This window comes from Felis catus, chromosome B1, assembly GCF_018350175.1.
Source record: "Felis catus isolate Fca126 chromosome B1, F.catus_Fca126_mat1.0, whole genome shotgun sequence".
NCBI lineage: Eukaryota > Metazoa > Chordata > Mammalia > Carnivora > Felidae > Felis > Felis catus.
The window spans coordinates 101,401,186-101,425,035 of NC_058371.1; the positions used below are offsets into that span (position 1 = coordinate 101,401,186).

At 36.1% G+C, this 23,850-nt stretch overlaps 1 protein-coding gene across 17 annotated transcripts in view; it reads right to left on the reverse strand.

Moving 5' to 3' along the window:
- The window catches only part of BBS12 (Bardet-Biedl syndrome 12), a 70,176-nt gene that overhangs the window by 20,812 nt on the left and 25,514 nt on the right, over positions 1 to 23,850 (reverse strand). For 3 of the 17 annotated variants that reach the window (XR_006596801.1, XR_006596794.1, XR_006596796.1), the window contains one exon: positions 22,809 to 22,877. The exons of 10 other annotated variants lie outside the window; for them this stretch is intronic. The gene's annotated coding sequence lies outside the window, so the exon portion shown is untranslated. Of the gene's footprint in view, positions 1 to 1,595; positions 2,757 to 2,826; positions 4,185 to 22,770; positions 22,878 to 22,982; positions 23,544 to 23,850 lie in introns of those variants that run through there. 4 more of the 17 variants (XR_006596798.1, XR_006596800.1, XR_006596795.1 and 1 more) reach the window with 4 other exon arrangements.

Consider the following 23,850-nt stretch of genomic DNA (forward strand, 5'->3'; position numbering starts at 1 on the left):
TATTATATTTTGGGTGAAATCTTTTTAATGAAGTATTAGACATTGCCATTTCTTTCCCAGTTGATTCCAACATTTAGATCCATCTATCATGAGGTCGCATTTCTTTTTTTATGTACATGAATGCACCAGAGTGTTTCCTCTGAGTCAGGCATTAGAGCAAGCTATCCAGTGCATTTGGAAATTGTGGTGAGTACACTGTTTAGATGTATTCTGTTCTCCCTCATTAATTATTTAATTAGGGTCTTAAAGTATTTTGCAAACCTATAAACAGGAAATCCTATGTGTAATGCCTTCTTTTAGTCTGAGTCTTCTTGTAATATTATACTTCCAAAGTAATTCCTAGTAATCAGATGTCTAAATTAGGACCAGATTCCAGAATTAAAAGAATGAAACCGATTAACTCAGTAGGCTGAAATATTAAGGAAACTAGGCCAACTAGAGGTTAATTTTCTGTCCCAGGGTCTTTTGTAATTTCTGATCTTTAGGCAACACACAGAGACAAACATGCATATAAAGGACCCTACTGGAATAAGTAAAAGAAAAACCTTTCTCTTTTATACCTATATGATGTGGAAAACCATAACATTAACTGCACTAAATTATAAGCAGTGGAATCTTACATTGTTTCAACATGTCTGGGCATGTTTGGTGATTGGATTTGTTCCAAACCAAGCTCTCCACGGATTCCTGATAACCCAATGGTGGGAGAAGGTGGGTGGAGATTGCCAATAAAACCATAGATCTACTTTAAGTTCAAGCCAGGATCCCCACTCCATGCAGATACATAAAAGCTCTTATTATACCTACATTTATTAAAGTTACATCTTGTCATATCTATATGCTCAGTGTATGCCCACATATACTAGCTACTGTATCTAAATAAATCCAACTGAGACCATGAACAAGTTGAATTTGTTAATCCTACCATTATCTTAACTGTGAAGGTGACCTAGGCTCTTGACAGAGATCTAGTTTCTTGAGAGGGAAAGATGCTCTTAAGATTTTTATAATTGCTTATTCTTAATAATTTTAAATTTGCCTCAGTGTCCTACTAAATGATAACGCATTGTCATGAAAAGAGTAAATGCCACTAGAACTAGAAGTCTTAAGATACAAGGAATATAGCTATTCAAACAATGTTCTGGTGAAAAGTTTAAATTTTGAACAGACCTCAATTATCTGCGTCCCTCATCAATGTGGTAAATACCTAGTGTGTGTGTGTGTGTGTGTGTGTGTGTAATAGTATACACTATTATAAATGTACTGATAAATAATAGAATGGTATAGTATTGTGACAATGGTGTTAAAATATTATAAGAATTGCATGCAGGGAAAGGTTGTTTATAGCACTGCTTTAGGTCTGGAACATCTCTGAAATTTGGGGGTTTGGAAGTGTTGAAATTGTTATAAGGTTCTGCTTTATAAATTTGCTATGTTGCTTGCTATAGACTGAATGTTTGTGTTTCCCCAATATTCTTATGCTGAAATCCTAATCCCCAAAGAAATGGTAATAGTGATTGAGGCCTTTAGGTGGTGAGGATGAGGTCCTCAAGAATGGCATTAATGCCGTTAGAAGAGAGACCCCAGAGACATACCTTACCACTTTCATCTTGTGGAGACACAGCGAGAAGATGGCAGTCTATGACGCAGGAAACAAGCTTTCACCAGACACTGAATCTGACCTTGGCCTTCCCAGCCTCCAGAACTGTGAGAAGTAAATGTCTGTTGTTTCTATGCCACCCAGTTTATGATATTCTTGTATACCCTGAACTAGGGCATGCTGGTATTGTTCAACTGAAATAAGGAAGATCTAAAACAGTAATCCTTGCGGACAGGACCATAATGTCCAGGCTAGAGGTTTCATGCTAACATGGTCATTAGAAGAGCAGCAGCAAGGTTCATTTACATACATAAATGTAGGAGCCAGAGTCCAGTGGCTTAGGTATCTGACTGCAAGTTGCAGGGACAAGGAATTCTGATCATACTCTGTTTTAAGAGAGTGCCACAGTGAGCAAAATTGGTATTAGTTACCTGCAATCAGAGAGCTTGGTTAACTAGCTAACCAATGAGCATGAGTGACACCTAAACATTGGACCTGGAGGAAGTGACATTATAAGCCCTATAGTTTGCTTACGAAAACATGGTTTCTTACCAAACTTCAGCTAATAAGAGTTAGGGTGAATGGTCTCAGATATTTGCTTAATGTTTTACACCCCCTCTCTAATTTATAGGTAGTTTTTGATAAATTATAAAATCAGTACTTTATTATAAAAATCCAAATGTTATAAACATGTTAATGTAGAAAATAAAAATTCCCAACAGTTTCATTCTCCAGATATTAACCAACTGCTGCTTATCTTCCCCACCCCCTCCGCCCCCATCCATTTTTCTTCTCATGACAGGGAGGCATCATGACCTAGTAGTTGAGAAGGCAGATTTGGGAGCCAAGCTACTTGGGTGCAAATTTCAACTCTGTCACTTACTAGCTGTGTGACTGTGGGGCAAGGACCTCTCAGTGCCTTGGAATCCCATCTCTGCACAGGGGCATAACTACCTCTCTCACTGAGGTGTGAGGATTAACAATGGCATATTAGAATAGTGCATGGTACATGGCAAGTGTGGTTTTTATTAATGATGATGATGATTATACAGTTACATATCAGTAGATATTTACACATACAAATATAAGGTACTTTATTATTAAAATTTTTTAAATGTTTATTTATTTATTAAAAAAAAACTTTAGTGTTTATTTTGTTTTTGAGAGAGACAGTGCAAGCAGGGGAGGGGCAGTGATAGAGGGAGACCCAGAATCTGAAGCAGGCTCCAGGCTGAGCTGTCAGCACAGATCCCGACACAGGATTTGAACTCATGACCCGAGTTGAAGTCAGACACTTAACTGACTGAGCCACCCAGGCGCTCCTGTATTTTCTTGATTTACAGATACCATTTGCTATCATAAACATATATGAACTCTATCTGTTGTGATTTTCCATTGCAGAACAGGGGAAGAAAGTGGTATTTTAATGGCCCAGCTTAGGCCAAAAACTAGCTGTTGTAAATAAGGGAATTCCCTATTGGACTTCATACCCTCCCCAATCCCCATCTCATCAAACCATTAGACAGAGTTTCAAGCTTTTGTCCATCCTTTAATAATATTTATTCTTACTGAAGCTTTCACTTATATCATTCTAAGTATTCTTGGCAAGAAGTGGAAATATATTTGGTCTAAATGAGACAAACTTAAACTTAATCAGTAAAACATTAGTTAAATAGAAGGAGAATAAAATTTCCCCATCCAATACTTGGCCTGTTTATTTATTAGGTAACTTGATTACAAAAGTTTGGAAAAGCAACAGATGAATTCAGCTCTTTTTATTCCAGAATGAAACAAGGGGTCAGATATTAGGATCACATTCTCTTATTTATTTATATCCAATGTATCCCATTATTACCTATAATAATAATAAAATAATAAAAATCGTTTTCCCTCGTAGGTAACTTTTTGTTTCTCTCTTGCTGCTTTTAAAATTCTCTCTTTATCTTTAAACCTTGACATTTTAATTATTATGTGCCATGGTGTGGACCTCTTCTGGTTCATCTTGTTTGGAACTCTCTGTGCTTTCTGGTAACAAGAAAGTTGATAACAAAGTTACCTACAAGGAAAAACCTATAAGGCTATCAGGTGATTTTTCACCAGAAGCTTCACAAGTCAGAAAGGAATGGCATGAAATATTCAAAGTACTAAAAGGAAAAAACCTATAACCTACTTTACCTGGCAAGGTTATCATTCAGATTTTAAGGAGAGATAGAGTTCGCCAGACAAACAAAGATAAAGGAGTTTATCACCATTAAACTAGCCTTACAAGAATGTTAAAGGGACTTCTTTAAGTGGAAAAGGAATGGCCATAATTAGACATAAGACAAATATGAATAATAAGATGTAAAATATGACAACATAAAATGTGATGGGAGTAAAAAGGGAGGAATAAGGGAGGAAAAAGAAAAAGAAAGAGAAAGATCTTTTCTTTATTTTCTTCTTCTTCTTCTTCTTCTTCTTCTTCTTCTTCTTCTTCTTTTTTTTTTTTTGAGAATCTGCTTCACTTAAATGACCATCAAATTAATATGGCTGGTATTTACTTAGGATGTTATATATGAACCTCTGGGCAACCACAAACCCAAACCTATGATACATAAAAAATAAAGACAAAGAAAGCCAAACAAAACACTATCAGTACTTATCATGCACAAAGAAAGAGAGCAAGAGAATAAGAAAACAAAGAACTATAAAAACAACCAGAAAACAAATTTTAAAAATGGCAATAAGTACATATCTATCAATAATCATCTTAATGTAAATGGCCTAAATGCTCCAATCAAAAAACAGAGTGGCAGAATGGATAAAAAAACAAAAAACAAAAAACAAAAACAAGACTGAGGGGCACCTGGGGTGGCTCAGTGGGTTGAGTGTCCAACTCTTGGTTTCAGCTCAGGTCATGATCTCACGGTTCATGGGACCAAGCCCTACGTTGGGCTCTGTGCCAACAATACAGAACCTACTTGGGATTCTCTCTCTCCCTCTGTCTCTTCCCCTCCCCTGCATGTACTCTCTTGCTCTCTCTCTTTCAAAATAAATAATTAAATTTGAAAAACAAAAAAAACACAGGACCAACCTGTATGCTTCATATAAGAGACTCACCTCAGACCTAAAGACACATACAAATGGAAATACAAATGGAAACAAACAAAAACCTGAGGTAGCAATATTTATACCAAACAAAATATACTTTTTTCAGTTATTTTAATTTTTATATTTATTTACACTTATTTATTTATTTATTTATTTATTTATTTATTTATAAAGTTTATTTATTTTGAAAGAGACAGAGACAGCACAAGTTGGGGAGGGGCAGAGAGAGACAGAGAGTGAGAGAGAGAGAATCCCAAGCAGGCTCCATGCTGTCAGTGCAAAGTCCAATGTAGGCTCAAACCCATGAACTGTGAGATCATGACCTGAACTGAAACCAAGAGTCAGACGCTTAACTGAGTCACCCAGGCACCCCCAAAATAGACTTAAAAAAAAAGACTATAATAAGAGACAAGAAGAGTATTACATAATGATAAAGGGATCAATCCAACAAGAGGATGTAACAATTGTATATATATCTATGCACCCCACATGAAAGCACCTAAATACATAAAGCAAATATTAATGGACATATAGATTGAAACTAAGGTAATACAATAATAGTAGGGGACTTTAACACTCCAGTTACATCAGTGGATAGATCATCCGGACAGAAAATCAATAAGGAAACAATGTCTTTGAATGACACACTGGACCAGATGGATATAATAGACATATACAGAACATTTCATCCAAAAACAATGAAATGCCCATTCTTTTCAAGTGCACATGGATCATTCTCCAGAACAGATCACATATTAGGCCAAAAAACAAGCCTCAATAAATTTAAGAAGATTGAAATCATACCATGCATCTTTTCTGACCACAATAGTGTGAAACTAGAAATAAGTAACAAGAAAAAAACTAGAAAAACCCAAACATGTGGAGACTAAACAACGTGATACTAAACAACCAACGGGTCAATGAAGCAATCAAAGAAGAAATTTTAAAAAAATATATGGAGACAAATGAAAATGAAAACGCAATGGCCCAAAACCTCCAGGACACAGTGAAAGCAGTTCTAAGAGGGAAGTAGATAGAAATACAGGCCTACATCAAGAAACAAGAAAAAACTCAAATAGACGATCCAATATTATGCCTACAGAAATTAGAAAAAGAAGACAAAGCAAAGCCCAAGATGAGTAGAAAAGAAGAAAAATAAAGATAGAGCAGAAATAAATGATTTAGAGACTAAAAAACAAAACAAAACAAACAAAAAAAACAGTAGAAAAATTCACTAAACAAAGTGCTGGTTCTTTGAAGACAAACAAAACTGACAAATTGACAAACAAAACAAAACTGACAAACCTTTAACCAGACTCATCAAGAAAAAAAGAAAAAGGAACCAAAATAAATCAGAAGCTAGAGAAAAGAAGTAATAACTTACATCATAGAAACATAAAGGATTATAAAAGAATAATATGAAAGGTTATATGCTAAAAAGCTGCAGAACCCAGAAGGAAAGTATAAATTTCTAGAAACATATAATCTTTTTTTTTTTTTAAATGTTTATTTTTGAGATGGAGAGAGAGAGACACACAGAGTGCAAGTTGGGGACGGCAGAGAGAGAGGGAGACACAGAATCTGAAGCAGGCTCTGAGCTGTGAGCTGTCAGCACAGAGCCCGATGAGGGGCTTGATCCCATGAACCAGGAGATCATGACCTGAGTGGAACCGACGCTCAACAGACTGAGCCACCCAGGCGCCCCTAGAAACATATAATCTTGCAAAATGTTTGAACCAGGCAGAAATGGAAAATCTGAATAGATTGATTATAAATAATGAAATTGAATTGGTAATCAAGAATCTATCTATCTATCTATCTATCTATCTATCTATCTATCTATATACCAGATAGATTCACATGTGAATTCTACTAGACATTTAAAGAGCCAATACCTATTCTCATCAAACTATTCCAAAAAAAAAAAACCAGAAAAGGAAGCAAAGCGTCCAAATATATCCTATCAGGCCAGCATTACCCTGAGACCAAAACCAGACAAAGACACCACAGAAAAGGGAAACTATAGGCCAATATCCCTGATGAACATAAATGCAAAAAATCTTCAACACAATACTAGCAAACTACATACAACAATACATTAAAAGGACGATTCACCATGATCCAGTGGGAATTATTCCCAGGATGCAAGGGTGGTTCAATATTCCCCAAACAATCAACATCATATACCACATCAACAAAATGAAGGATAAAAATCATATGATCTCAATAGATGCAGAAAAAGAATTTGACAAGATTCCACATCCATTCATGAGAAAACCCCTCAACCAGATGGGGTTAGAGGGAATATCCTTCAACATAATAAAGGCCATATATGAAAACCTACAGCTAACATCATCCTCAATGGTGAAAACCTGAAAACTTTCCTTCTGAGGTCAGGAACAAGACAAAGATGTCCACTCTTGCCATTTTTATTCAACATAGTACTGGAAGTCCTAGACACAGCAATCAGACAAGCAAAAGAAATAAGAGGCATCCATACTGGTAAAGAAATTAAATTGTCACTATTCGCAGATGGCACGATGTATACATAAAAAGTCCTAAAAGAGTTCACCAAAAAACTACTAGAAGTAATAAATGTATTCAGTAAAGTGACAGGATACAAAATTAATGCCCAGAACTCAGTAGCATTTTTATACACTAACAATGAAGTCACAGAAAGAGAAATTAAAAAAAAAATACCATTTACAATTGCACCAAAAATAATAAAGTACCCAGAATAAACTTAATCAAGGAGGTGAAAGGCTTGTACTTTGAAAACTATAAAACACTGTTGAGAGAAATTGAAGATTACACAAATAAAAAGAGATTCTATGCTTGTGGATTGTAAGAATTAATATTGTCAAAAATCTCCATATTACAGAAAGCAATCTAGAGATTCAAAGCAATCCTTATGAAAATGCCAAGAGCATCTTTCACAAAACCAGAATAAATAATACTGGAATTTGTATGGAACCATAAAAGATCCCAAATAGCAAAAGCAATCTTGAAAAAGAAGAACAAAGCTAGAGGTATCACAATCCCAGATTTCAAGATGTACTACAAATCTGTAGTAATTTAAACAGTATGGTCCTGGCACAAAAATAGATATGCAAGTCAACGGAACAGAGTAAAGACCCCAGAAATAAACCCACAATTACATGGCCAATGAATCTATGACAAAAAAGGTAAGAATATATAATGGGGGAAAAGACAGCCTTTTTAATAAATGGTGCTGGGAAAACTGGACAGCTACATAGAAAAGAATGAAACTGGACTACTTTCTAACATCATATGCAAAAATAAACTTAAAATGGATTCAATGGAGACCGGAAAACATAAACATCCTGGAAGAGAACACAGGCAGTAATATCTGAGACATCTGCCAATAGCAACATTTTTCTAGGTATGTCTCCTAAGGCAAAAGAAACAAAAGCAAAAATAAACTATTAGGACTACATCAAAATAAAAAGCTTTTGCACTGCAAAGGAGCCCATCAAGAAAACTAAAAGGCAACTTACAGAATCAAGAAGTTATTTGCAGGGGTGCCTGGGTGGCTCAGTTGGTTAAGCATCCAACTTCAACTTAGGTCATGATCTCACAGCTCGTGTGTGAGTTCGAGCCCTGCGTGGGGCTCTGTGCTGACAGCTCAGAGCCGGGAACCTGCTTAAGATTCTGTCTGTTGGGTCTGTCTGTCTGTCTGTCTCCTCTCATGTCTCCTCCCCTGCTCATGTTCTGTCACACATCAATAACTGGTTATTGCAATTGTCAGAGGTCAGTTTCCAACATATGAACAACTAGAAAATGGAGGTTCTACATTTTTACCCCACAGAATATGGCAATGATAGTTTTAGCTTGAAAAGTTTTTAAAGCAAGTTTATTAAGCATCCACTTTGACTATAAAATATATTAACAATGTACCTAATAAAATATCTATCATTAAACAATGTAAATTCTTGAAGCCTCAAATAAAATAATAGTAACAAATATATTTTTTTAGAGACAAAGGTAAGCCAGGTATTGCAGTAGGCACATTACATTAATTATCTCAGTCCCCTTTCATCAGTTATGCAAGGTAGATGGTAAAAATGCAAACTTCTGTCAGTGAGTGTTAGCCAACCAATCATTACTTAAGAGAGTTAATTTTCAAATTCCCTGTAAGTAACAGAATCTCTGGCTGGTGTTCTCCATTCTATTATTAACTAAAGAAGTTTGGAATAACTCTCCGAGGTTTGGAAACCACACTTCGGTCACTTTGCCTACAGAAATAAGACTTAGTACCTCCGCTTCCTCTTGCAAATATTTTCTGGGCCTATGACAATTTCCTTAATTTTCTATCCTGTGATCTGCTAGCATTACAGTGATTTTATTGCTGTGATCAGAATTGAAGATATTTAGTCAAGTGTCATTCTTACTTACATGAATAAAAAGTCAAGTCAGATTCTGTTTGGGCTTCAGTGAACCTATTTACCTGAAGGCACTTACTCAAGTCTGTTTACATTGCAGACTGAAAAACACAGGCACACTCTTTTTGCAACTCATCTTTTAAAGAGGAGTCTATTCCCTACCCTTTAAATCTAGACTGTTCTTGTCACTTGCTTTGACCAAAAGAATATGGTAGAAGTGAAGTTATGACTTCAAACTAGACCTGAAGCTTCTGCCTTGGTTCTTGGAGAATGCAGCCCTGAGACTGACATGTAAGACAGTCAGTCTGGCTTACTGAGGACCAGAGGCCACAGGAGAAGCGTCAGCTGCCAGACATGTGCCTGAGGCCATCTTGAATCTTCAACTATGAGCCCAGGCAAAACCAGTCGCACCCAGCTGACACACAGAATTGGAGAAACAGCAAAATATTGTTGGTTTAAAACACTAAGTTTTGGTGTGGTTAATTACACAGAAATATATAGTTCATATTTTTTTCTTCTTATTCCTGCCAGCATCATAGGAAATACTAGATACTTTAGGAAAAGGTAGTGAATTAAGGAAAACAGACAGTGAGTAAGTTCTATGAAGACAGACCATACAGCTTTATTTCACCAACAGGAAAGGGGAGAAATGAAGAAAATATCATTGAAGAGTAGAAGAGATAGGTGACTCTGCAGGTAGGGGAGGTAACCTGTGAATTATGGGGGAACAGCTCTGTCGTGGCACCTTGGTGGCTGGGTTTGGTTGTCAGCTTGCCCTGGGTCTGGTGGATTCTCCTTAGGGTTTTTTGAAACATGAGAACCTGAAGGCTTGTGAGGAGGGGTTACCAGGAAATTTCTCACTTGCTTTTCTGTCTTTCAGGGAAACTGACATGAGGCAGTTTTTCATTGCCTCCCAGGTTCTGATGAGGTGTGAGGCTTTCTGCCTCACTCCCCTTTAGACAGAAATGTAGGCTATAAAACTGTATAGTTGCAATCTAGAATTCCCTGCTTGGCAAGAGAGTATTTCAACTCGTTTTGTAATCATCTGGCCCTTTAGTTTCCGTGCCATCCCTCTTGGGCTGTGAAACAAGCACCTTTGGCTACTCTTCTCTGTCTATGTAAGTAATAAATCCTCTAAAGCTAAAAAGGGCTCAGTGTCTTTACTGGCCAATTCTGGCAGGCCTTGGCTGTGGCCTTGCCTGCTGTCTGTTTGACACAGGTAGGTAATGGAAAAAAAAAAAAAACAAACTTGTCATGAAGTATTAAAAACAAACCATAATTCTGTAGTTAAAGTGGGATGAAAATTTGACACATTTTCTGTTCCCCATCCTATCCCAAGTCTCATCTTCAGTAATAAATACATGGATTATCAATGCTTCAGTTATGTTAGCCATGCCTCTAACCTCTGCACGTTCATCTGTACCATCAATAAATGCATCTCAGCAAATACAAAACCTATATATACTTTGAAAAGATAGTCTGGGTTGGCTTAGAAACTAAGGTAGAGCAAATATTTGAAATTTTAACTCATATGTCAATGAAAGTATAGATACTTCGGCATAAATTGTTTGAAGTTATTGAAATATTTAAGACAAAACTCATGAATTCTCTTTTTTCTCGTTACTGTTAACTGTCCATAAAGAAAAAAAAAAGTCAGAAAAATAACTCAGTAATACTGGGAGTTTAATTTTATTGCTATGTAAATAGTTTTCCAAATAAACAGAATTTGGGTGGGATGGATATTTTCTCTACAAAAGAACCAGATTCCCGAAGTACATAAATATACCTCTGATATTAAAGTCTTTAGAGAAACACGTAGAATTTAGGGAAACCTTTAGTGAAAATTCTTACTCCAAAAATATTTACAAAAATTGACTTATTTTCTTCTTTCATTCTCCCCACTATCTGTGAATGGGAAGAGTCCTTAAATGTGAATGTAAAACATTAGACATCAGAAGGAATAAGAAGAAGAAAAGCAAAGGACTTGGTTTATAAATAGAGTAACAGAGGCTTTGAGTAATCAAAAACTACCTGTGAACACATCCTGTGTTCAAAAACTAAGCAAGGATTCTGCCCACTCAGGTCAGATAGAGAACTACTTTTGCTCTAAGTAAATAGCAAGCTAAATGAGCCTGTTTTTATTGAGAGGATATTTGAGCATGTGAAGTGTAAACAAGGAAAGTGGTCTAGCCGAACTAGTTTCTACCTTTTGCAGACACCATTTATTCTTCCACACTTAAAATTTTTAAATTTGTGCAGGCCAATATGAGGATGGGGTACTCATCCATGAACAAAAATGTAATTCAAGGCACCTGGGTGGCTCAGTCAGTTAAGTGTCTGACTTTGGCTCAGGTCATGATCTCACGGTTCATGAATTTGGGCCATGCATCGGGCTCTCTGCTGTCAGTGCAGAGCCCGCTTGGGATCCTCTCCTTCTCTCTGCCCCTCCCCATCCCGTTTCTCTCTCTCTCTCTCTCTCTCTCAAAAATAAATAAACATTTTTCTTCTAAATGTAATAATTCAACTGACATTCACTGAGTGCTAACCATAAGCCATGCATTATAATTATCCCATGTGTCTCCTTGGCTCCAGCTTTCCCTACTTTAATCCACTTCTCTGCCTAAAATTATTCCAAGGCTGCCCAGTGCTTCCAGAATGAAACACAAACACCTGAACCTGGACAAACAGCCCAGCCCTTGCCAGCCTCTCTGGGACCCTCTCTGCCAGTCTTCCTTCCTATCTTAGATCCCCAGCCCCAGACAGACTTGCAGTTTCTGGGAGGTGCCCTGATTTCCATAACTTTGCACATGCTGTTGCCTCTTTCTAACCTTACCCCTTCTGTCTCCAAAGGAGTAACTGTTCCTTCTTACTCCATAGCATAATCTGCATATGACTATGCTGGCACTGATTTCACAGTGAACTTGCTCCCTCCCTCATCCTTGTGATTCTAATGCTTAACCAGGGATAACAGTAAAAAAAAAAAAAAACAAAAAAACAAAAACAGATTATTGGATGAATAGGAACATTAAGAAACATGTGTATTAGTGCAAGCTGAGTGTGTCACAGTTTGAGCTGAGACAGCGAAAATATTTGTTATAGTGAAGATCAGAATAATTCTTCAGAGGAAGAGTATGCTTTTAAAAATGGCATGGAGGGGGGCACCTGGGTGGCTCAGTAGGTTGAGCGTCCGACTTTGGCTCAGGTCATGATCTCACAGTTTGTGAGTTCAAGCCCTGAGTTAGGCTCTGTGCTGACAGCTCAGAGCCTGGAGCCTGCTCTGGATTCTGTGTCTTCCTCTCTCTCTCCCCCTCCCTCACTCATGCTCTGTCTCTCTCTCTCTCTCTCTCTCTCTCTCTCTCTCTCTCTCAAAAATAAATAATAAAACATTTTTAAAAAATTTTTAAAAATAGCATGGAGGTATAATTTTTCAAAAGCTAATTATACTGATGGCTATGGATGCTAGCTCTCTCATGCATGGTTCATAGGAGTCCAGAGACTAGTTCTTATTTGTGAGTAAGAAAGGCTCTGTATCAGGCTACAAGAGGTAAAAAAAAAGGACTAAAGTAAACCTTAGTTTTCATGATTCATCTAAAACCTTTGCATCTACTTTTTTCCCCCTGATACTGGACTTGGAAAAAAAGCTGTTAAGTTCAGTACTTAACATGGCTTTCAAAAAATTATATTGGCAGGGCACCTGGGTGGCTTAGTTGGTTAAGCGACTGACTCTTCATTGCAACTCAGGTCAGGATCTCACAGTTTGTAAGATTGACCCCCATGTTGGGCTCTGTGCTGACAGTGTGGAGCCTGCTTGGGATTCTTTCTCTCCCTCTCTCTACCCCTCCCCTGCTTACCCTCTCTCTCTTTCTCTAAAAATAAATAAACTTAAAAAATTTATACTGGCAAAGATGGAGCTAGAGCTTCTGGGATGATAATGAATGCATAGGACTTTCTTTGGAAGGATAAAATTTGACTAGTGTTCTATGAGTCAATAGGAATCTAGGAACAACTTTAAGGGATCAGTAAGGAGGATGGACAAAAGAATCCCAATATTAGGGAAATAATACGGGAGTTGGAATGATAAGATCTGAAATAAAGTCTGCTTATTCTTTTTCAATACTGGCATGGGCTAGTCGTAACTTCTCTATGCTTGCCTCCACATCTGTAGAGAAGTTAATAAAGCATCTCTGAAATTTCTAGTTAATATGGTAGACTAAACCAACATTGGAGATCTACTCCTTCCATAAAGTTTTAAATGTTTTAACATAGGTTTCAACATAAGAAAGGGAGATCTCCAAATAATGTAATATAGAGGAAATAATCCAGGATGGGGAGGAAGAGCGAGAGCTAAAAGCAGTCACAGGGGCATTAGAAAAAGATATATAGCTACAGAGCTGGAGATCATAATCACGGGAGGAAAGAAGTCAAGGTATATATGGCCCTTTGCATGTAGGGTAATAGAGCAGAGGTCCTTTCATAAACCTGTGGGTCTGAGAGACCCAGAAATGGCCTTTCAGCCATATAATGGGGCTCAGAAAATCCCAACATCTGATCCAGGGATAGGCATGGAAAAAAGTCAATTGCACATTAAAGATCATTGTTTGGTAGGAGGATTATATATCAATTAAACTTCATTAAATTAAATATGCATATTAAAATTTAAGAGTAACCACTTAAAGAACAGAAATAGTATGCTAACCTTCCTCTTGTCTGGTAGATCAATAACAGTAAAGAAAATGCATGGTGATTTAAATGAAATAAATGCTATGTAAATGCTTCTTGTTAGGTACAATCATCAATCCAAGTTCAGGTTTTACCAGTGACCTTAAAGACAAACTAACTGGACGACTGTTCTGAAAGTGAAAGTTCAGTACTTAACTTGTATAACTGGTTCTCATCTAATGATTTCCCCTTCTCCCAGCAGACTCAAGAATGGCAGTCTCCTGACAAGATGAAGAACCCATGTCATTTAAAATTCTGGGTGTTAATTTCTCACCATCTGTTTAGTGTTGTTGGACTTAAGTTGGAAAAAAAAAAAGAAAAAGGAAAATGATGGATTTTGGTTCCAATTTACTTTGTCCTTTGTTCTATTTCTTCAGGAATTCAATTTGAATCTGTTTTACAATGCAAACATCGTGTTAAAAGTACAAAGAAAAATTGAATCAAATGAAAAATTTTTTTGTCATTAAATAATATTTGGGGTAATAATACTGTTTAAAAAAAGATCTCGGTACTGCTTCTAGAACATATTATTTTAAAGCCTGACAGGACCATGGGAAATGTCTAGCTCAGTGAGTTTCTGGTGCTGCTCTAAAGAGTCATAGGGATTTGCAGAACCTTTGAGGCCATGACAGGGAGAAGGGAGGAGCAGGAGATCCTCCCTGTGCCCTAGCATAGCTTTTTCAATTTGCTTGGTCTTCAACTGGGCTTCAACTGGGCTTCTGTGTGAAATTTCCTTTGAAAATAGTGCCATACCTATAGATTGATAGATAGGGAACGCTGAGCCTATATTCTTTGCTTTACAGATGATGAAACAGGTACAGAGAAGGTAAGTGACTTGCTCACTGTTGAAAGCAAATAAAAAACCAGGGACTGGAGATCAGCCTTTTTCTCTAATACTACATCTGTGTTAGAGACAATGGTTTTGTTTTTTCTCTTGACAAGAGAAACTGAGGCATTGTGTTGTGTTAGGACTGAAAATATAAATAAATTGTGGTCTCAGCCCTTAGAAGCCTTTGATTCTATGAGATCAGCTAGGAGAAGGTTTTAAGAGGGATGGAGCCATCAACAATTCTTAATGCAGTCAATGGAACCAAGAGGAACAAAATAACCCAAAAAGATTTTAAAAACGGAAAAGGACTCACACTTTTAGGTGAAATTTGACCTTGGTTTTTTCTTTTCTTTTGAAGTTTATTTATTTATTTATTGTGTGAGAGAGAATGTTAGCGTACTCATGCACCAGTGCATGAGCAGGGGAGGGGCAGAGAGAGAGGGAGAGAATCCCAAGCAGGTTCCATGCTTTCAGTGCAGAGCCTGATGCAGGGCTTGATCTCATGACAGTGAGATCATAACCTGAGCCAAAATCAAGTCAGAAGCTTAACTGACTGAGTAACCAAGGTGTCCCTGTGAACTGTTACTATTATCCAATGTATCTAAAAAAGGAAATAGAGTATGAGAGTGTGAAGGGATGGGTCTTTTCTGGGGGTGGCTAGATTTGGAGCATTCAGTAAGTATGGAGAAAAATATAATACATTAAAAAGCAACAGCAACAAAGAAAAGTGCTTTGTTGTAAGGAAGTTCTTTTTTTTTAATGTTTCTATATTTTTGAGAGAGAGAGACACACACACAGAGCACCAGCAGGGGAGGGGCAGAGAGATGGAGACAGAATCTGAAGCAGGCTCCAGGCTCTGAGCTATCAGTATAGAACCTGATGTGGGGCTCGAACTTGTGAACCATGAGATCATGCCCTGAGCTGCAAAAAGGACAGTTAACTGACTGAGCCACCCAGGTGCCCCTGAGGAAATTCTTAAAGTTGTGCTAATATAACAATGTATTAAATGGTGCTAAAATAGGGGCACCTGGGTGGCTCAGTCAGTTAAGCGTCTGACTCTTGGTTTCAGCTCAGGTCATGATCTCACCAGTTGTGAGTTCAAGCCCCACATCAGGCTTCATGCTGACAGAGTGGAGCCTGCTTGGGATTTTCTCTTTCTCTTTCTCTCTCTCTGTCCCTCCCCCCTCTCACTCTCTGTCTGTCTCTCAAAAATAAATAAATAAACAAAAAAATTTAAAAAAAATAATAAATCGTGCTGAAATAGTTAGCTTGAATGGTAGTAAAAAGGAACTAAATAATTTACCAAAAAGTTTTAAAGAAATTAAGAGAAAAAAATGCCAAAATGACTTAGCGTGCCTATGTTAAAAATGTTGCATAGAAAAAAAGAGGTAAATAAAACAATAAAGAATGTGGAAGAAAAATGGCTTTATCAGTAATTAACTATATAGATTTCTCTGGGTCTCAATTTCCTCATCTATAGACAAGGAGATTGGAAAAAAAGAATCTATAAAATTCTTCCTAGCCACAAAATTATCTATGGCTACAAGGGTTTGACTCCAAATAAGGGAGAATATATATAAAATATATATTTACTTAGTAGCTAAGAAACAAGATGTACCCTTCTTTTTGTAATTTAATTTTCCTTAAGTGAACACAAATAACATCATTAATAAAATAATTGACATAAGATTTATCAACCAATGAAGAAACAATTGGAAAAATTAAGAACTAGAAAAAAATTACTCATTATTTCTGAATCTGGCTAATATCTTGGGTATTTATATTATAGTGATGCCCTCAGAAGAATCAGAACAATTAAGAACAAAGCAAATTTAAGATGATGTTTGTTTTCTTTGTAAAAACAAAAACAAAAACAAAAAGCAAAAACAAATATTAGATATAAGAATATAAAAGCATAGTCTACAAGTGGCTAATGGAATAAGAAAGAGTTCTGGAGATTCATGAAAAGATTTCAAAGGGAATAGATGGCATGCAAAACAGAGCTTATGAAATCAGGGGCAAGGTTGAATTGACTCAATTCTAAAGACATAATCCTGGAACCAAAGGAGTCGATGTTGAACCATAGTGTTGTAGCCTACAAGCATTGTTGCAAAAGGAAGTAGACATTTTCCAGAACCTCATGATATTATAGTCATTACTGGAAACCAAAAGTCTTAGAAATATGAGCAGAGCTAAAGAAATATAAGAGGTAATAAAGTGGTGAAACCCTGGAACATATGAAGAAAGAAAGTGGGAACAACTAAGTTCATAGAGCCTGGAAAAGCAGCAATAAGCAGAGAAGGTAAGGAGAGTCTAGGATTGTCAGCATATTAATGCCAATTAAGAAAAAAATTATCGGTGATAATATAAAAGAAAGGACATTAAACTGATCTTAGAAAAATTCAGTTGGATGACTGGTAGAACGATTTACAATAAGTTTTGCTGAAACTAAAAAAATATATGAATTAGCTAATTCTCTTTGGCAAGTATTCTATTATGGGAATTCAAAGTTTTTCTTTTATTTTGTCTGCTTATTTCCCAGAGTAAAAAGTAAAAATAAACTAAAGGTAGACTCAAACACCTAGATCAAGTCTCAAAATATCATCTAGCCAATTACTACAAGGTACTATCCCAAAACAGAACTGATTTTACTGTAAGGTTATTTTCCCTGAGTTCTAAGGAAAGAGATTATATAGCTGTCTTTGGAAAACAATTCCAATATCAAACAACCTGTACCGTCAAACATTATCTTCGTCTTATCAGACGTGATTTTGTTGTAGATTAAGGCAGATTACTGAGCCATTCTTTCCTGTATTCTTAAGTGGAGGAGTCTAAATATCTTGTAAACTTTACTTGACAACCCCGTTTTCTGGGAGCACAAATCATGAATATACAATTCAAAAATGGTCAAAAAATGAATTCACCCCTGTAACCATGATTCAGGTCATGAAATAACTCTGCCAGCACTTCCAGAGCCCTCCTTGTTTGCCTTACCAGCCACTACCCTTCCCACCTCCCCAAAGATAACCACAAACTTGATTTCAAACACTTTGGTTTAGATATGTCTGTTTTTGAAATTTACAAGCATGGTTAAACATATGTTCTCTCTTTTTTTAGTAGCTTTTTAAATTGAGATATACCTCACACAGCATAAAGTTCACCTCTTTAAAGTGTACACTTTACTATAATCTCTGTTGTGCAACCATTACCACTATCTATATCCAGAATATTTCCATCTCCTACTTTACCCCACAAAACCCTGTACCTAATAGCAGTTGGTCCCAATTAGTATGTTCTCTTTTGCTTTTGGCTTCTTTTTCTTAACATTATGTTTGTGAGATTCATGTGCTATAATCAGTAGCCAATATATATATATATATATATATGTATATATAGTTTGAATAGAGCCTAAGGCATAAAGTACAGGTTTTTCTAATTAATTATGATTCCATACACAAAACTAATGGTTTAGACCCTGGTTGCACAGTAGTACCAACCAGGGAGAGTTAAAAAACACTGATGTGTAGGCCCCATTCCAGATAAATAAATTATAATCTGGGGTATGGGAAGGGTAAAACAGGGCTTTAGTAGTTTTAAAAATTCTCCAGATAATTCTATTGTGCAGCCAGGACTAAGAACTACCATAAACAACTAATCAGTAAAAGACTTAGCCTGACCAGAAGAAGGCTCTAATTAAAAAGACAGAGTCTCTTAGACCCTCAGGCATACTGAATTAGATTTTTGAGACCGTGAGAGTCTGCATTTTGACAAGTGACACATGTGCTTCTTATAAAGCAGTTTCAGAAATACGGCAGGAAACCAATAATTATTTCTAAAAAAATAAATGACTTCATCAACAGAGGTTTCTATTGCTTTTAAATAAGAAAACACAAATGCTAGTTTAAAACATTTTCAATACATTAAAAAGAAACTATTTTAATGTATGATTTAATTAGAGTGATGAGAGGAAAAATATATTACATCTGCTTCATTTCTTTTAATTTGGTATCAATCCAAAGTGAAAACCTATTGGGAAGTAGCCTTTTCTACCTCCTGCTCTGAGGTTAACACAGGAAACAGGTCTACTTTTTTTAGACATCAATCCAGTTTCAATGTTGTCAACAGACTCTGAAATTCGCAATTTACTTTTTCATTCCTAGTAGACAATATACAAAGAATCTTCTTCACAACACCAGATAAACACATTGGAAAAATTTTTAAATGCAATTGCCAAGAAAAATGGCAAACAAAATAGAAAAGGAAAAAAATTTCAGAAAAGGAAAACATACTCCAAACAGTCTGAAAAATACTTAATTACATAATGTAGTCTAGCAGTAACAACTTTACATGTTGATAAGTAAGAACATTTTATTTGACGCTAGAGTTGGCATTGGGCCCTTGTAATGTATTTCTATTATCTGGTCCTGCTGGAGACAGTTTAATATATACTCAAGGCAAGCATAGTGCTTTATATAGGGCTCTGTACAGCCTCAGCTCTTAATAATGTGTCATTCTCATTATTGAAGGATATCTTCCTTTATTGAAGTATTCTCTTGATATATTACATAATTTCAAATATGACCTGATAATTTTTCACCTTACCAATTGGTCACTAACAGTAAACTAGGTTCTGTTATTTAGTACATTAATTCAATATATTGGATGGTGGTTAGCTGTTTAAACATACTAACATTTCTAAAATAAGTTTTTAATTTTAGGATAATTTAGATGCACACAAAAACTGTAAAAATAGTCCAGAGAATATCTATATCCTCCACATCTGGTTTCAACATTTATTACAGCTAATGAGCCAGTTTTGATACATAATTATTAACTAGAATCCAGAATCCATACTTTGTTCTGATTTCCTTTGTCTTTACCAAATGTCCTTTTCCTGTTCCAAGATGCCATCCAGGATACCATGTTATCATGTGGTTGTCATATCACCTTACACTCCTCTAGGCTGTGACTATTCTTCAGACTATACTTCAGCTAAGTAAGTTTTAGAATGTTGCATACTATTAAGCTTTTAAAGATACTTAATTTATTCTTAGATTCAATTAATACATCAGAAAAATTTGACTTAAAGCAATCCTAAAGGAAAAAGAATATCTTTTGGAGATGGTTCGAACTATTAGAATCAATTCAAATAGACTTAAACGATTGGTCCTAGTGTATATAGAGGTATAATACAAGATAGACTAATTATAACTAATAGAATTATTGTCATTTCTAAAACTTGGAACTTAAGTTTACAAATGAATAGGAAATGAAATCATTTACATTCCTCTGGGTTCCAATCTTTGCTATTGTTTTTACATAGCCATAAATTTCATTTTATCTTGAGTTTTGTTTTTTAGTTTTTCACTATTTACTTGTTTATGTGTTGAAGTAAAATGTATACTTGACATTTTTAAAAGCAGTATAGGGCTCATTCTTTCATATTAAGATATCATACTTGTCTAAATACCCCTTGTTGTTGGATATTTGGTTTGTTTCCATTTTTTATAATACTATCATCTTTGTGCAAGAACAATTTAAAGTTGAACCAATTTGCATTTTCTCCAGGATTGTATATAAATGCAAACTTTTCTGCACAATACCAACACTGAGTTCTATGTTTCATATATTCTCAAACTAGTATGAAATGCTGCTATAAAGTTGCTTCTCTATATACTGTATTATCGGAGCAAAGTTGTGCATTTTTCCATGTCTTCTTGTGAAAACCGTTCCTTCTTTTTCAAATGGGAATTTAAATGCCAACCTTACAGGTAAAATTAGATGGGGAAAATTTGATTTACTAATATCCTCTTAGGGAGAGCTGTCCTTTTTGGAAAATGGGAGTTTGTAGTCAAGGGCAAATATAAGAAGAGCTCTTTTTGAGACTAGGGATAATTTTATTAATTAAGAAGGAGGAGGGATGGTGGGGGTGCCGGGATGGCTCGGTTGGTTAAGCGTTTGACTTCAGCTCAGATCACGATCTCATGGTTCCTGAGTTCCAGTGCCGCATCAAGCTCTCTGCTGTCAGCACAGAGCCCCTTTGGATTTTTGGTCTCTCTCTCTCTCTCTGTCCCTACCTCACTCTTCTATGCTCTCTTTCTCTCTCAAAAGTAAACATTAAAAAAAAAAAAAGGATGGGGGACAGTAAAGGAAAAGCAAGAAAGAAGGGTGTAATCAGAAAATAATGAAAGGTCAGCACTCCACATTTTGACATCTGCTCTCTCTGTAACTTACTCAGATCTTAAATACTTTTAAAAACTCATGAAGTGCACTATATGAATAGGTAGATCAGTTGTAGACATTAAGATTGAAGAAGTAAAGGATGAGAAGAAGAAAGAAAAAATAGCTTACCAATAAAATACAGAAGACAGAGAGAAGCAAAACTGTGTGTGTGGGGTGCACAATAAAATTCCCAGAAGCTGTTTTTTTTAAGTAATATCCACTTTCCCAACGTGGGGCTTGAACTCACAACCCTGAGATTAAGAATTGCACATTCCACTGACTGAGCCAGTCAGGTGCTCCACTCAGAGTGTTTGTTTGTTTGACATTTATTTATTTTGAGAGAGAGAGAGAGAGAGAAAGAGAGAGAGAGAGAGGCTGAGAGAGAGGGAGAGAGAGAATCCCAAGTAGGCTCTGCATTGACAGCACAGAGCCTGACGCAGGGCTCAAACTCATGAAAGGTGAGATCATGAGATCATCACCTGAGCCAAAACCAAGAGTCAGATGCTTATCCAACTGAGCCACCCAGGCACCCTGAAAGTGTTTTTGATATCAGAGCAACTGGGTTTAAGATTTGGGTCAGATTTAGCCTGAGTTTAGGTACCCTGACAGCTGCCTGGATTATACATATTTATACTATTTAAAATAGTAAGCCTTTGGGGCACCTGGGTGGCTCAGTTAGTTAAGCATCCAACTTCCACTCAGGTCATGATCTCACAGTTTGTGAGTTTGAGCCCTACATCAGGCTTGCTGCTGTCAGCACAAAGCCCACTTTGGATCCTCTGTCCCCCTCTCTCTGCCCCTTCCCTGCTGGTTCTCTCTCTCTGTCTCAAAATAAATAAATAAACTTAAAAAATTAAAATAATAAGCCTTTAATAGTGTGTCACATTTAGTTCTTCCTGTCATTTCAAATTGTTTTTATTCTTGTAGTATGAAAAAAAATATCTTGTGTTTAATGGCTTCCTCTCTTTTATTTATTTATTTACTTATTTATTTACTTATTTATTTATTTATTTATTTATTTATTTATTTATTTTGAGAGAGAGAGTGCAGGGGAAGGACATAGGGACAGAGAAAATCTTAAGCAGGCTCCGTGCTCAGCAAGAGCCTGATGTAGGACTCAATCCCATGACTGTGGGATCATGCCCTGAGCTGAAATCAAGAGTCGGACGCTTAACTGACTGAGCCACCCAGGTGCCCCCTTCCTCTTTTTTTAAATATCTGCTAATTTATCTTCCACCCACAAAAGGGATACATATGTTATTCTGTTTCCTTTGGGTTTTATATTTTATATTCTGGTTTCTTGCAGATTTATAACTTACATGCTTCTTTCGAACTCATTGTAATTTATGGATATGGCTATGGTGACAACAATCTAAGTTAATTCTTTTTCAGATTATTGAAACAAGTAATTTAAGTCTCTATTGTATTACTTCTGGTTTGTAATAAAATAAGTGATTATAAAGGTTTGAATCCATAATTGGCCAGTGTTTGAAATCCCCATGTTATAAACATCATGCACTAGAGCTTTTGTAATCAACTTTAAGCCTGATCTAATCATTATAATCTTTTAAGAATTTTTTCAGAGACTTTTGAAAGAACAATTTGGCATTTTTGCCCCCTTTCCAATGAGTTTTACTATCACTCAGAATATGTCAGGGATTTAAGTTGGTAACAAGAATCATAAAATTTAGAGTTGGAAAGTATAATAGGGATGACCTCATGCAACTTTGTGATTTAAAGGTGAGAAAACAGAGGCCAAGAGAACTTCAATTACCTTCCCAAAGTCACAGCTAATTAAAAGCTGACCTAGGACTTTGACTCATGTCTCTGACCATCTCAAAATATACAATAATAAAAAAAGGAACTGCTTTTAACTTTCACTATCCTTTTACTTTAAATCTCCTTACCTTTATATTTATGCTAATTCACACGAAAATAATCTCACCTTCCCTTTTGAGGACTTTAAACCAGTAGGTCAAAACTTCAAAAAAGGATAAGAGTGGAAGTTTGCCCCCTGCAGGTCAAAAGAAGAAGTCTTTTAGGTTTTTTTCCAGGGTAAAGCTCTGATGACTCTTACAAAGCAAAAAGTGTGTTTTAAAGCACTTCCTTGGCAGAGTACCTGTCAAGATAGCATAGGAAAACTTTTATCATGGGGATGCTGCCTTCGTTCTCATCACTGTTACTGTGACAAGTTTCTACAGTATTCCTCTTCCAATAGTATGTGGTGCTATCATAGAACACTGAACAGTATGAACCCATAATTAGAAGGCCATGAAAATGCTTCTTAGCAACTGAGAACAGATCTCTTTTTCTGTTGGAATTTCCTACTCACTGCTAAGAAATATCTGAGTGGGCAACAATATCCTATAATGATTTTGGGACAACTGGATAACCATCTAGAAAAAGTTCTTTTAGAGTCTTGTATCTTCTACTAAAATAAGTCCCTCATGGATTAATATTTAAATGTGAAAGATGAACAAAACCATAACATTACTAGAAGTCTGTACAAGTGATTGTAACATAACTTTGGAGTAGAGAAGAGCTTTGTAAACATAACATCAAAGGAAGAAGATTAAAGGAAAATACAGTCATTTTACAAACATTAAAAATATTTTTAAAAACGAGGCACCTGGGTGGCTCAGTTGGTTGAGCGTCCAACTCTTGATTTCAGCTCAGGTCATAATCTCATGGTTTGTGGGATCATGCCCCGGGTCAGACTCTGCACTGACAGTGCAGAGCCTGCTTGGGATTCTCTCTTCCTCTCTCTCTGTCCCTTCCCATGTTTACGCATGCTCTCTCTCAAAATAAATAAACATTTAAACATATGTAAAGAAAATCACTGTTCTTAAAGATTATTTAAGATTGAGATTACATTGTCCCACAAATTAGTCAAACAAAATTTTAATAATAATATCCACTGTCAATAATGGCTATGGAAATGACACTTTAATTTGCAGAGCCTTTTGAAAGAACAATTTGGCAAAATT